At 44.1% G+C, this 13,697-nt stretch overlaps 2 long non-coding RNA genes across 2 annotated transcripts; one reads left to right on the forward strand and one right to left on the reverse strand.

Moving 5' to 3' along the window:
- Positions 1-2,623: 2,623 nt before the first annotated feature.
- Positions 2,624-4,154, forward strand: LOC147575653 (uncharacterized). Its single transcript, XR_015242602.1, has 2 exons — positions 2,624-2,912; positions 2,951-4,154. It is a non-coding gene; the product is annotated as an uncharacterized LOC147575653 (long non-coding RNA).
- Positions 4,155-4,752: 598 nt separating this feature from the next.
- On the reverse strand, positions 4,753-12,234 carry LOC147575654 (uncharacterized). Its single transcript, XR_015242601.1, has 2 exons — positions 5,459-12,234; positions 4,753-5,224 (listed from the first exon to the last, which is right to left on the reverse strand). It is a non-coding gene; the product is annotated as an uncharacterized LOC147575654 (long non-coding RNA).
- Between the last annotated feature and the right edge of the window lie 1,463 nt (positions 12,235-13,697).

Consider the following 13,697-nt stretch of genomic DNA (forward strand, 5'->3'; position numbering starts at 1 on the left):
AGACACAGGCTCTCTGGTCTGGGAATGCACACATTCAGCCACTACCCTCTCTTGGCCCTGACTCTCGACAAAAAGGCTATTTTGCATCAGGACTCACAGTCCAGCCACCGTCCCTATAGAAACTTCGTTTGGGTCCGTCACCATCGTTTCCCTCAGATCTGGTCTCCATAGAGCCCTTGGGGACCTGTAGTGGCCTGAGTCACCAGACCAGGCAGCCTGGGCTTTGCCTGCAAATAAGATCTGGGGTTCCCTTAAGGACAGAGGAAATGAATCCAACGTTCATCCTTTACAGTGTCCGGTGGGGAGGTCTCGTTGTTCACGATGAGTTAGCCAGATTGGGTGCTCCACGGTAACAAGGTTCAAAGAGCAGTCCCTGTGTGAGCCAGGCCGCTCTGCTGAGCTCCGTACCCACAGGCAGAGTGCAAAATTCGAAGCAGCCACCGTGCAAAGTCATAAAGAGGGACCTCGCTGGGATGCCCGTTGGCTCAGTCTTTTAAGCATCTGACTCTTGCTTTCAGCTCAGGTCACAACACGGTTCATGAGATCAAGCCCTGCGTTGGGTTCATGCGGACAGTGCTGAGCCTACTCGGGATTCTCTCCTCTCTCTCTGCCTCTCCCTGCTCACCTGCCCTCTGTCTGTCTTCCTGTCTGTCTCTTTCTCTCAAAATAAATAAATAAACATTAAAAAAAGGGGGGGGGACCTTGCTGCATCAATGGATGACTGCAGATGTTACCGCAATCAGAAAAATTTCTGGCACGTATGGCGACGAAGGGTGTACATGCAGACAAGAGGTAGACACGTGACTACGTAATTCACAAGAATGCACTCAGAGCCACTTAGGATTTGTCTGGAGCCTGGAACCCAAGTGTAAGATTCAGGACAAGGAGACTTCTACATCTTTGAATGTTTCCTTTAGGCCTTGTGCATAATATGTTCCTAACAAGTGATTGCTGAATCAGAAGAAACATGTTTATTTGGTGCATCATTACTTTCTTCATATAGCACGCCCATCTCCCGTTTGTTAAAGGATTCCACTCTCGTTGAGGAAGGGATCCAATTATCTTCATTTCACATGTCAATTATGCACCATTTGCAAAGTTTCATCACCACCGCCATCACTGTGCGAACACTGAAGATCAGCATCTCTGGGTGTGAAAACTGACAGCTGGTATCCACTGTCCAGATTGGCCCGTCTCCCCGGGACCGCATCCTTCCTCCTGCACCCCGCCCCCGCCCCCCCGCCAAGTTGGGCTGGAGGCTCTCGGAGGGATTGGCTGCCTTGCTCCACCCTCTGTTAATTGGATTTTTCTGGTTCTTTTCTGTCAACCTAGCTTCTGGGGGTTTCCAGCTACAGCTGGCTTTCTTGAGGAAAAACACAAGTAGCAGAGGAATGACTGGGTGGGTCGGTGCCTTATGAACAAAGGACTTAACAGAACCCCAGAGACAGAATAGGTGGGAAGCTCGCTGGAAAACAGACGCCCACCCCAGCAGGGGCCAAACTGGCTCCCCAGGTGGACAGAGGGCTGGAGCGGAGGCATCTAGACAGCAAGGCTCTGTCTGTAGCCAGTGAAGGATGAGACCCAGGATTGGAATCCCATTCCCCTCTCCCCAAATCTGGGTCAACGCTTACGGCTCACCGGTTATTATCACTCGTGTACTTAACAGCTGTGGGTTTCGAGACCCTCTACATTCTGGCTCTTTCGGAAGTTCTTCGCTGCTTAGCCAACCCCGCCAGACCTTCACAGTCTGGAGGAGGGAGAGGGAGTAGAATAGAATTGAAATTCCATCTGAAGCTTTCGCTACTGGCACGGTTCTGCTGGGAAGCAGGGTAGGAGACGTTGGAAGCTGCGGTTTAATGAGGTGTTGTGATTTTTGGAGGTGGCCTGGTCCCCGCTGGGAGGTTCCCGTAATCACGGTGAGGCAGTGGTGAGGAGACAGCGGGAGGACGGGGCGGGGAAGGAGACATCTCTGTGCCCCGCGCGCTGGCTATGCACCCCTGCCGGCGACATCACTTCGGCGGGGGGGGGGGGGGGGGGGGGGGGGGGGGGGCTGTAGCCTCACTTTTAGGGACCAAAGTAACACAAACGTTTTATGAGTATCAGAAAGGAGCAGCGCCTGCCCCCCTTCCCCATGGCCAACAAACCACCGAGACTGAATGGAAACAGCTTTGTCATTCCCCCCCGCGATGTTAGAGGAAAGCCTTGTAAAACAATTTAAGGGCGATGGAGTGAGTCAGCTCTTCCCCATTGCTTGCATTCCCCATCAAAAGGCTATCCAAACAGTTTCTCACACCTCATATAATTCGATCACGAGAGCCAGCTGTTTTGGTGGTGACTTTGTTTGGGTTTATTTCACTTTGGGGGGAAGCGTTTCTGTACATAAATGATCTATTTCACAAACAAATCAGGGAACCTGTGGGCCTGGACGCAGCTCCCCGTCGCAGAGTTAACTCACAGCGCTCCGACCTCAAAACGCATGTTTTGGCAACTAGTCAGAGCTGGCCAAGGTTGTTTCTACTTACTCATCTGCCTCTAGGCTCCCCAAATGTTTTCCTGGAATATGCTCGGGGCGGGGTGGGGGGGAGGCGGTGGTGGTGTTATTTATAATCTCACAGAATCCGCATTCTCATACTGAACGCATGCGGCGGTTGCTTTCCACGGGAGGAGTAGGAACTCATGTGACTTGGGAGGAATGCGAAGGAGATACTTGGGCCCCGTGACACCTCCAGCCTGCATCCAGTTGGGAGGGTGGCCAGTCGCACGCGCTTCTTCCAGCCTCTACTTCAGCGCACACCCGACCTTCGGCAGGAGCCTCACGCGCAAGCTGTACCCAGGCAAGGACGGGGATTGTGGTTCTGATCAGATGCTCTTGTTACATCTTTGTTCCTTAACTTGCCTGCTCACACCACGAGGTTCACCTTGAATCGGTGATGGATTCTGATACCACGAGGTTCACCTTGAATCGGTGATGGATCCTGGAGTGAGCGCTGGCTGGAAACACGGGTACAGGATGTCTTCAAAAGAGACAGCTTAAAAGGGGCGCTTGGGCGGCTCAGTCCGTTGAGCGTCTGACTTCGACGTAGGTCATGATCTTGCAGTTCGTGAGTTTCAGCCCCATGTTGGGCTCTGTGCTGACCGCTTGGAGCTTGAAGCTCGGAGCTTGGAGCCTGGAGCCTGCTTCACATGCTGTGTCTTACTCTCTTTCTGCCCCTCCCCCACTTATACTCTGTCTCTCTCTCTAAAATAAATAAATATTAAAACAATTTAAAAAAGAGAGAGAGAGAGAGAGAGACAGCTTAAGGACATTACTTAAAGGAATGGGAGTAAACCAGACTCAGGATGAAGCCAGGTGTTGGAATTACCCCATGGATTCACATTAGCCTGGGGCCATGGCCAAGTTCTTTAACCTTTCTGGTCTTCAGTTTCCTCATCTTTAAAATGGGGGTGGTGACAATTCCCAGTACATAAGGTTACTGTGACGTTAGATACATGGAAGTCCTACAGAGGACTGAGCACAGTAAACATACTGTATACACGTTTCTGTGAGTGTGCACTTAGAAATTGTAGAAATCATAAACTAGCATCCTAATTCTATCTAACACTTAGGATCATAAGTGAGTCACTTGGTTATTGCTCTGTCTCGAATCTTCCTCCTAAAAAATGCTGTGCTTACCTCAAGGACAGGGGTGCTTCATTAACATGTAGGGGTGCCTGGGTGGCTCAGTCAGTGAAGCATCTGACTCTTGGTTTCAGCTCAGATCATAATCTCACGGCCGTTGAGTTCCAGCCCCGCGTCGAGCTCTGTACTGACAGCATGGAGACTTCTTGAGGTTCTCTGTCTCTCTGCCCTTGCCCTACTCGTGCTCTCTCTCTCAAAATAAATAAATAAACTTAGAAAAAATAACATTTAGATAGTGCTTTAAATTCTACTCAGAGGCCTATTATCAACACAAAATGTCATTCCTCTCTCTTTCACCAGTTCTAACGTAAAGCAAAATCATCTTAACCTTTGTAAGTATCTCCGTTGAACTTGTTCTAGGAGTATTTTATAAATCATTTCCCCAGTGAGTTCATTTTATATACTCCAAATTCTTCATACCACGAGTATTCTGTTAGTGCAGTTGCTTAAATAAAGTGAACACCATTTGGCTACAGACCGTGTCTGTGTGTAATTAATTTATTACTTGGCAATCAATTAATCGATGGGCTTTGGGGTTTTAAAAAGTGCTTTCTAAAAGATCCCAGTGGCTAATAATTACTTACAAGAGTGATAAAGGGAGCAAAATATGCGGAAAGCCACATTGCAGCACTCTCTTTGGTGATTCAAGATATTGCCAATTGGCCCGCAGTTGGACGATACTGGGGCAGACTTTTCTAATCAAGCCTCATTCTGGGAAATCTTTTTCCCCTTTGGCTCATCTGCAACTGAGATGGACTGAATTAGCCAAATCACAGACCCTACAAGGAGTTAGGAAAGTGTGTCCTTTCCAGCCGTTATCATCCTGTATCACACAAAGCGGTCACACTGGGTCATGTCGCATGGGCTGAAATTCAGAAAAACCTGGGAAATTCGCAGAAAACACTAGTTAACTCAGGAGGTTCCCTTACTAATGCTGCGGTCATTACACGTGGAGATGTTATGCACTCCATGCTCACACGTTACTCTTGAAGTTTGGGATTCAACAGAATGTATGTTAGTAAGTGGCCAAAAGGGAACTTTTCATTATTCTATTAATTAAAGCCAGTCCACAATTGCAGAAACACATTTTATTATTTATTCCCTGTTTCCAGCTCAGCAATAGGAACAATATTCATATGGGGTATTTCAATTACTTAGGGCTTTAACTTTCCATTTCCTGGTGTTAAGGATTTAATTGTGTTCTTCAAAAAGATATGAAGTCCTAACCCCAATACTTCAGTCTGTGACCTCATTTGGAAATAGGATCATTGCAGATGTAATCAGTTAAGATGAAGTCATCCTGGAGTAGGATGGCCCTTAATCAATATGACTGATGATCTTAAAAGAGGAGACAAAACATGCAAGGAAAGACGGCTATGTGACATGTCACAGAGGCAGAAATTGTAGCAATGCATCTATAGGCCAAAGAAACCAAGGATTGTTAGAAGACGCCAGAAGCTAGAGGTGAGGAAAATTCTCCCCTGTAGGTTTCAGAGGGAACACGGCCCTGCCAATACCTTGATCTTGGACTTCCAGCCCCCAAAACTATGCAGCAATAAATTTGTTGTTTTAAATTTTTTTTTTCAACGTTTTTTATTTATTTTTGGGACAGAGAGAGACAGGGCATGAACGGGGGAGGGGCAGAGAGAGAGGGAGACACAGAATCGGAAACAGGCTCCAGGCTCTGAGCCATCAGCCCAGAGCCCGACGCGGGGCTCGAACCCACGGACCGCGAGATCGTGACCTGGCTGAAGTCGGACGCTTAACCGACTGCGCCACCCAGGCGCCCCTAAATCTGTTGTTTTAAGTCACCCAGTTTGTGGTACTTTGTTAAGGCAGGGCTAGGAAACTAATACACTGGGTTTGTACATTTTCTTAAACTGTCAGATGTCATTTTATAGTATATAAAGGGATAAATATTTGGAACTTGATCCTTCAACCATTTAGATCTGCTAACACTTCAAGCCTCATCAATATGTATTGCCACACCCTAAATGGTCAACCAAAGGGCTACCCATCCTTAGAATACACACACAGCTCTAAAAGTCCTTACGATGAAAAGCAATCAATATTGTGAACTGTCAGAATTCTGTGATTTAAAGCCTTACTGTTTCTTTGTCTAGAAGAAAATCGTTAGAAAGTGTCACCAGGAAAGCATATGTTACTGTTAGATCCAAGATAATAAATAAGCCAGATATTAACTTTTAAAGAATGTTTGTGACTTTTGTTGGCACTGGTGAATTTTGGCTCCTGTCCTGGTTAGCCTTGCTGGAAATAGTTGAATCATTTTAATCACTATGTCTACTAAAAAAAAGTTGTAAAGTTGTATAAAACCAAAATTTGACCAACATCTGGGATACATTCCCTTTTGCCTTTCGTTGTTTTTCAAAGATGTGCCTTATAAATTATGTGGAGAACACTACATTAAGAGGATTGACAGATGATGATAAAAATAATTTATGGATTTCAACCTATATTACAAAGCTGTAGTCATCAAGACAGTATGGTACTGGCACAGTATCAGACACATGGATCAATGGAACAGAATAGAAAACCCAGAAATGGACCCACAACTATATGGTCAACCCATCTTCAACAAAGCAGGAAAGAATACCTAATGGAAAAAAACCAGTCTCTTCAAAAAATGGTGCTGGGGGGGCGCCTGGGTGGCTCAGTCGGTTGAGCGTCGGACTTCAGCTCAGGTCACGATCTCGCGATCTCGCGGTCCGTGAGTTTGAGCCCCGCGTCGGGCTCTGGGCTGATGGCTCAGAGCCTGGAGCCTGCTTCCGATTCTGTGTCTCCCTCTCTCTCTGCTCCTCCCCCATTCATGCTCTGTCTCTCTCTGTGTCTCAAAAATAAATAAAACGTTAAAAAAAAATGGTGCTGGGAAAACTGGATGGCAACATGCAGAAGAATGAAACTGGACCACTTTCCTGCACCATACACAAAAATAAATTCAAATGAATGAAAGACCTAAATGTGAAACAGGAAACCATCAAAATCCTACAGATCCTACACAGGCAGCAACCTCTTTGACCTCAGCCATAACAACTTCTTATTAGACATGTCACTGAAGGCAAGGGAAGCAAAAGCAAACCTGAACTATTGGGACCTCATCAAGATAAAAAGCTTCTGCACAGTGAAGGAAACATCAACACAACTAAAAGGCAGCCTACGGAATGGGAGAAGATACTTGCAAATGACATAACTGAATAAGGGAACAGTATCCAAAATCTATGAAGAACTTATCAAAGTCAACACTCCAAAAACAAACAACCCAGTTAAGAAATGGGCAGAAGACATGAACAGACATTTTTCCAAAGAAGACATTCAGTAGCTAACAGACACATGAAAAGACGTTCAACATGACTCATCAGGCAAATGCAAACCAAACCATGATGAGATACCACCTCAAACCTGTCAGAATTGCTTAAATTAACAACACAAGAAACAACAGGTGTTGGCAAGGATGTGGAGAAAGGGGGAACCCTCTTGCACCGTTGGTGGAAATGCATACTGGTGTAGCCGCTCTGGAAAACAGTATGGAGGTTCCTCAAAAAACTAAAAATAGAACTACCCTATAATCCAGCAATTGCACTATTAGGTATTTACCCAAAGGATACAAAAATACAGATTTTAAGGGGTACATATACCCCAATGTTTATTGCAGCATTATCAACAATAGCCAAACTATGGAGAGAGCCCAAAGGTCCATTGACTGATGAATGGATAAAGAAGCTATGGTATATATCCAATGGAATATTACTCAACCATCAAAAAGAATGAAATCTCGCCATTTGCAGCAACATGGATGGAGCTAGAATGTATCATGCTAAAGAATAATGAGTCAATCAGAGAAAGACAAATACCATATGATTTCACTCATATTTGCAATTGAAGAAACAAAACAGATAAGCACATGGGAAGTGGGGAGCAAAGGTAAGAGAGGGAAACAAACCACAAAAGACTCTTAATGACAGAGAACAAAGTGAGGGTTGATGGAGGGAGGTGGGTGGGAGAGGGGTGATGGGTATTAAAAAGGGCACTTGCTGTGATGGGCACTGGGTATTATATGTAAGTAATGAATCACTGGATTCTATTCCTGAAATCGATGTTGCACTGTATGTTAACTAAAATGTAAATTTAAAAATTTTAATCAAAATTTAAATTAAAAATAAATAGCTTAAGTGAGTGAGTGGATACAGGACAGTTATGTATGGGCATATTTGACTGGTACTAAAGTTTTGTCTGCAAAGTACATTTAATGACATAGAAAATGCTTAATATATATTTTGGTGAGAAAAATTAGCATGAGAAATTCATATACAGTTTGATACCAATTAAGTGAAACAAAATCTGTGCATAGAAAAATGTTAACAATGTTATATAGTGGGATTTCAATTTCTTTGTGATTTTTGTCCTTTTTGCAATTCTCCAAACTTTCAACAGAGGCAACATTACTTCCCTAATTTAAAAGCAATTTAATGTTAAAACTAATTACACCAGGACATTAATAGTCATTTTCTGTGGATTATAATATTGTCAATGATTTTTTCATTTCAAAATAAGTTTTTTATTTATTTCACAATGAAAGAAAATTGAGCTTTTAAAAAATTATATGTTTAAAAAATTATATGTTTATGGATGATCTGGCCACAGTGAATGTCTGTAAGATGTCAGCTGCTTTACAACGACCCAAGAAACTTTTGAGATGATGGCATGATGAATTACCATAATGCATGGTGTGGATTCGATAAGACTTCTTGACTCTTCCGTTTCCATACTCTTTGTCATGTGACTTTGCAGTCCTCCCACTGGTGGCAGAGAACATTCCTCTACCCCCACTGATGCCAGGCGAGGCCTTGTGATTTGCTTTGGCCAATAGAATGTGCCAATGTGCCAGTTTTGAGCCCAGATCTTAAGATACATCGCATTTCTGCTTCCCGATTTGCACATCTGCCATCACCACGAAGGGATCGTCCCAGGAGCTCCTGCTGCTCCTTTGGCCTGGGTAAAAGAACACACACGGAGCAAATCCAAGTGCAACCCACGATGAAGAGCTAAGCCCAAATTTCCCAGCTGAGCCCAACCTAGGTCAGCCATTCAATCAACCTATAGACCCAAGTGCACAAAAGTAAATGTCTATCGGTGAAGGCTGGTTGAGTTTGGGGGTGGTTTGTTATACAGCAAAGACTAATCTATAAAATCTCACTGATGAAAATACAATATTGGCCTGCATGATTAATGGCCCAGAATGTGGGGACCGATAAAGTATGTCAACCCAATATGATGAAAGGTCCTTATGCTATAGCTTAAAAATATAAGTGGCCCCACATCTCAATGAAATAGGTTTCTGTGTATTTGTGAGTTTCCAACGTACGTCTATATGTATGTATGTGACAAAACTATTGCATATACGATAGTCGACTGTGTTCATATTTAGTTGTCTTTCCTAGCTTTCAGTTCAATTCATTAAATATATTTTTTTCACTTTGTCATAGTCTAGTTCCCATTGAAGAATGCATTTGGGGTTATAATTCTTGATGTATATTGAGCAGCGTATGCTAAGAATTGTAAGAATATTAACTATATTGCACTAATATTCGGTATGCAGACTGGAATTATCCCTCTTTTTTAGAGCAAAGTTTTCCAACCTTGGCACTGTTGGCAGAGCACACAAGTGAGGGAGAAAAACAAAGGGAGAGAAAGAGAGAATCTGAAGCAGGTTCCACACTCGGGGCAGAGCTCAATCCCACAACACTGGGATCACGACCTGAGCCACCCAGGCGCCCCTCGCTGGCCATTTTTTCAAGTCTAGGTTTGTAATAATTCAGGCTGTAAAAAAAGAATCCAAAGCTCTAGAACTTCTGAATTCTTAGGGTCACCGTGAATATATTTTTGTCGGATGGGGGAAATCCAAAAACGTGTTAATGGCCTGACAGGTAGGTTTTTCTGAACCTTTCTGCACCTACTCTGAAGTCAGGCTAAAACTTTCCCATTACACACACCGACAGGCAGCTTGATGGGACCAACAATACCCTGGGCATGGTTTTTAGGGTATCCACCCGTGACCCGCTGAACACCTCATAAAAATGAACACGGAATGGCAAAATTCTAACTATACATGAGGAACTTCACATACCACCTTATTCAAAGATTCCATTTCTATCAGACAAAGGATGAAGCAAAATTTAATTTCCTGACAGTTTATATGCTTCAGCAGGAGCGTGTAGAAGCGCCAGTTAGGCACTAACCCTGACTGTGGGACATGTGGTTAAAATTAACATCAAAACTGGGCGTCTATTCATGATTATATCCTTTTTGGAGGAACTCGGATGAGTTTGAACTACACCTTAAAATGGGGCCCTCTGATAGGAGATCTTCAAACTCTCCACTGGGAGGCTGACATTGGCTCACTCATTAAGCCTCTCTGAATCTCAGTCGCCTTGCACGCAGCATGAGAAGTTTGAGTCAAATAGGGTCTGCGACCCCTTTCAGCTAAAACATTCTTGGAGTTACATAATAGCTCATTTGTCACTGTGATAGTCCACACAACACAGCAATTGGGCTGAGTTGGGGAGTTTCTCACAAGATTTGCCTTATGCTTCAAGCAATTTGCCCAAGAAGATTCTTTTTTTTTTTTAATCTTTATTTTTGAGAGAGAGACAGCATGTGAGCAGGGAAGGAGCAGAAAGAGAGAGAGATACACAGAATGCGAAGCAGGCTCCAAGCTCTGAGCCATCAGCACAGAGCCCGACGTGGGGCTCGAACTCACGAGCTGTGAGATCATGACCTGAGCCAAAGCGGGACGCTCAACCCACTGAGCCACCCAGGCGCCCCTGACCAAGATTCTTACCCAAAGCAGCAAAACATGCTCAAAAACAGTAGGGTGAATCTTTCTATTTTCATCTGAGGCCCATCAAGAAATCCAGGAAGTAGGGGGAAAAAAAAAGATTCATTGATTTGTCACCAGGAACTCAACAGTTTTAAAAAAAATTTTTTTTTTTAACGTTTATTTATTTTTGAGACAGAGACAGAGCATGAACGGGGGAGGGTCAGAGAGAGGGAAACACAGAATCTGAAACAGGCTCCAGGCTCCGAGCTGTCAGCACAGAGCCTGACGTGGGGCTCGAACTCATGGACTGTGAGATCACGACCTGAGCCGAAGTCGGACGCTCAACCGACTGAGCCACCCAGGCGCCCCTCAACAGTTTTTGAGAACATTATGCCAAAAAGACTGGTCCCTTTAGGACAGAGTAGAGGATTGCACATGTATTTATGTCACTAAGTCACTAAGTCAAATGAGAAAGGAATCCCAAGGCATTATGATGGGTGGTCAGGACTGGTTTCTAAAACCACCAACCCATCCATTGAACTTACTGAATGTGAAAATGTGTGATCAGGCTAAAGAAAGAAATTTCCGTAACATGTACAGAAAAAATGGTGGAAGAAATACATTTCTATTCAGAGGCATTCTTATTGGTTCTGGTGTATGCTGGGAAGAGAGGATCCTCTAGAATGGTGAAGAGAGAGAAAAAGATCACTTCCTCCCTGGCCGTTCACCAGCTAAAAGCCGGGGAGGTTCATTGGAGCCTGGAAGACTTGGTCCTCTTATAATATGCCTACATCCGTATCTTAATGTGTGGGCTTTTTAATGAAATGATAGCAAAAATAAGTCATCCTTGTTTTTAAAATAAGAGAACATAATAAAACACGGTTCTCTTGAGAGAGGGGAAGGTTCCCTCATTTTCTAAGCTTATGCTTAGACCCTCATCCGGGATGTCAGCGACTGATGCTTTTATCGTTATGGGCCACTGACAGGCCACAGCACGCGAGTGTCCACAAAACATCCTCACCTCTTCTGTTTGCTCATTTTTGAAGTATCTTCCAATTTTACCGAAAGGGAATCGGAATTTGTATCCGACCTGTATCTGCAAAGATTTAAAAAGAAAACAAGACGCAAGCAGGCGGTTCATGGGGAAATGACCCGCAAGAGACATCGCGAATCCTTTTGCGAATGCAGGCTCTCCGGTTGTACATTCTTGCCTCTTATGGGCATACCAGGAATACTTTATTTAGTTAAAGTGAATACAAAGATCCAGCACTTGGAAAGAATTGTTCCCAGCCTTGTTTGTTCCAATAAACAACTAAACTTCTTATTGCTCAATAAAAATCAAAACTGACAGTTTGTAAAAACCAGAAAACCTAAACTCTTGGACTGTGTTTAGGGCTGATTGATATTTCCAGACTCTTACGACAATCCTGAGGGAGAAGTCTATTTAGGTTTCCACAATGTCAGTGAAAAACACTTCTCTGGAAAACCTGCTACAAATTGGCCGAAAGTTTTTCCAATTCCAATTCCAATTTGTACGCATTGAAAGATTTGGGGCCCGTGGAACGGCATTAGTTGGGAAGTTAGCTGACATCATTGTGAGCTCAGACTCATTCTGCATCATTCTGCGAGTAACAATAAGATGGGGTAAAACAGCAAGAATTTGAAATTGAATCATGATTTCGAGTCTCTTAATGCTGGGTCTGGAGCCCATTTTATTTATTTATTTATTTATTTATTTATTTATTTATTTATTTCAACGTTTATTTATTTTTGGGACAGAGAGAGACAGAGCATGAACAGGGGAGGGGCAGAGAGAGAGGGAGACACAGAATCGGAAACAGGCTCCAGGCTCTGAGCCATCAGCCCAGAGCCCGACGCGGGGCTCGAACTCCCGGACCCCGAGATCGTGACCTGGCTGAAGTCGGACGCTTAACCGACTGCGCCACCCAGGCGCCCCTGGAGCCCATTTTAAAGACTCATTTGAGGGGCGCCCAGGCGCCCCTGGAGCCCATTTTAAAGACTCATTTGAGGGGCGCCCAGGCGCCCCTGGAGCCCATTTTAAAGACTCATTTGAGGGGCGCCCAGGCGCCCCTGGAGCCCATTTTAAAGACTCATTTGAGGGGCGCCTGGGTGGCGCAGTCGGTTAAGCGTCCGACTTCAGCCAGGTCATGATCTCGCGGTCCGGGAGTTCGAGCCCCGCGTCGGGCTCTGGGCTGATGGCTCAGAGCCTGGAGCCTGTTTCCAATTCTGTGTCTCCCTCTCTCTCTGCCCCTCCCCTGTTCATGCTCTGTCTCTCTCTGTCCCAAAAATAAATAAACGTTGAAAAAAAAATTAAAAAAAAAAAAAGACTCATTTGAGTGAAATAGACTTGAGGTATGCCTGTGTAGGCCAAATGAAGGAGAGAATTGAACTAAGCTGTTGTCTGAACGTGGCAAGCCAAAAGAACTTCCCCTTTGAACAGGATTCTCCGCGGAAGATACTGGTCTAGGCGCGTGGAGAGAGATCAGTGATTATGGGTCACGGATAACAATGAAGGCTAGTGGTAGACAGGATTCCAAAATGGACTTCAAGACGACCTGCCCTCATCCCTAGATCTGTGAATCTGACAAGATCTCACACGTCCAAGGCCCTCATGGGTATGAAGGTAATATCACTAACACTTGTCCTCTTGACCTACTAGCCAAATCCATTTGTTTTTTGCAGTCAGATGCTACATAAACTATTCCAGGTGCATGTCCAGAGTCAGATTTAAACTCCAATTCACTTATGTTACAATAAACGAACGAACGGAATTCAATATCAAATTGATTCTTTTCTTGGCTATTATAACTAATCATAATTGCATGGGGCATTGTTTGTCAGTAAAAACAACAACAACAAAAAAATACTCTTCTTGAAATTGTACCATAGCTCTCTCTATTGTATGCCTAAACAAAGTAGCTAGAGTTTTTACGTAATGGACAGAGATCTTTGTTGTTTTTCTACAGAGAAACCTGAACGCTCACTGAACTTTTACAAATGAATAATTGGATTTATTTGAACATGATAATGTTACCATAGATAATTCCTTCGGATAATCCTCTTTTTAATTGTGATGCCACCAATGAGATATCAGGTTCTTCGTGTTTTGTTTGTTTGCGTTTCCCATGACTGAAGGAGGAAATACCCATGAGGAGGAATTTC

This window comes from Puma concolor, chromosome D3, assembly GCF_028749965.1.
Source record: "Puma concolor isolate L17-30 chromosome D3, mPumCon1.1.hap2, whole genome shotgun sequence".
Taxonomy (NCBI): domain Eukaryota; kingdom Metazoa; phylum Chordata; class Mammalia; order Carnivora; family Felidae; genus Puma; species Puma concolor.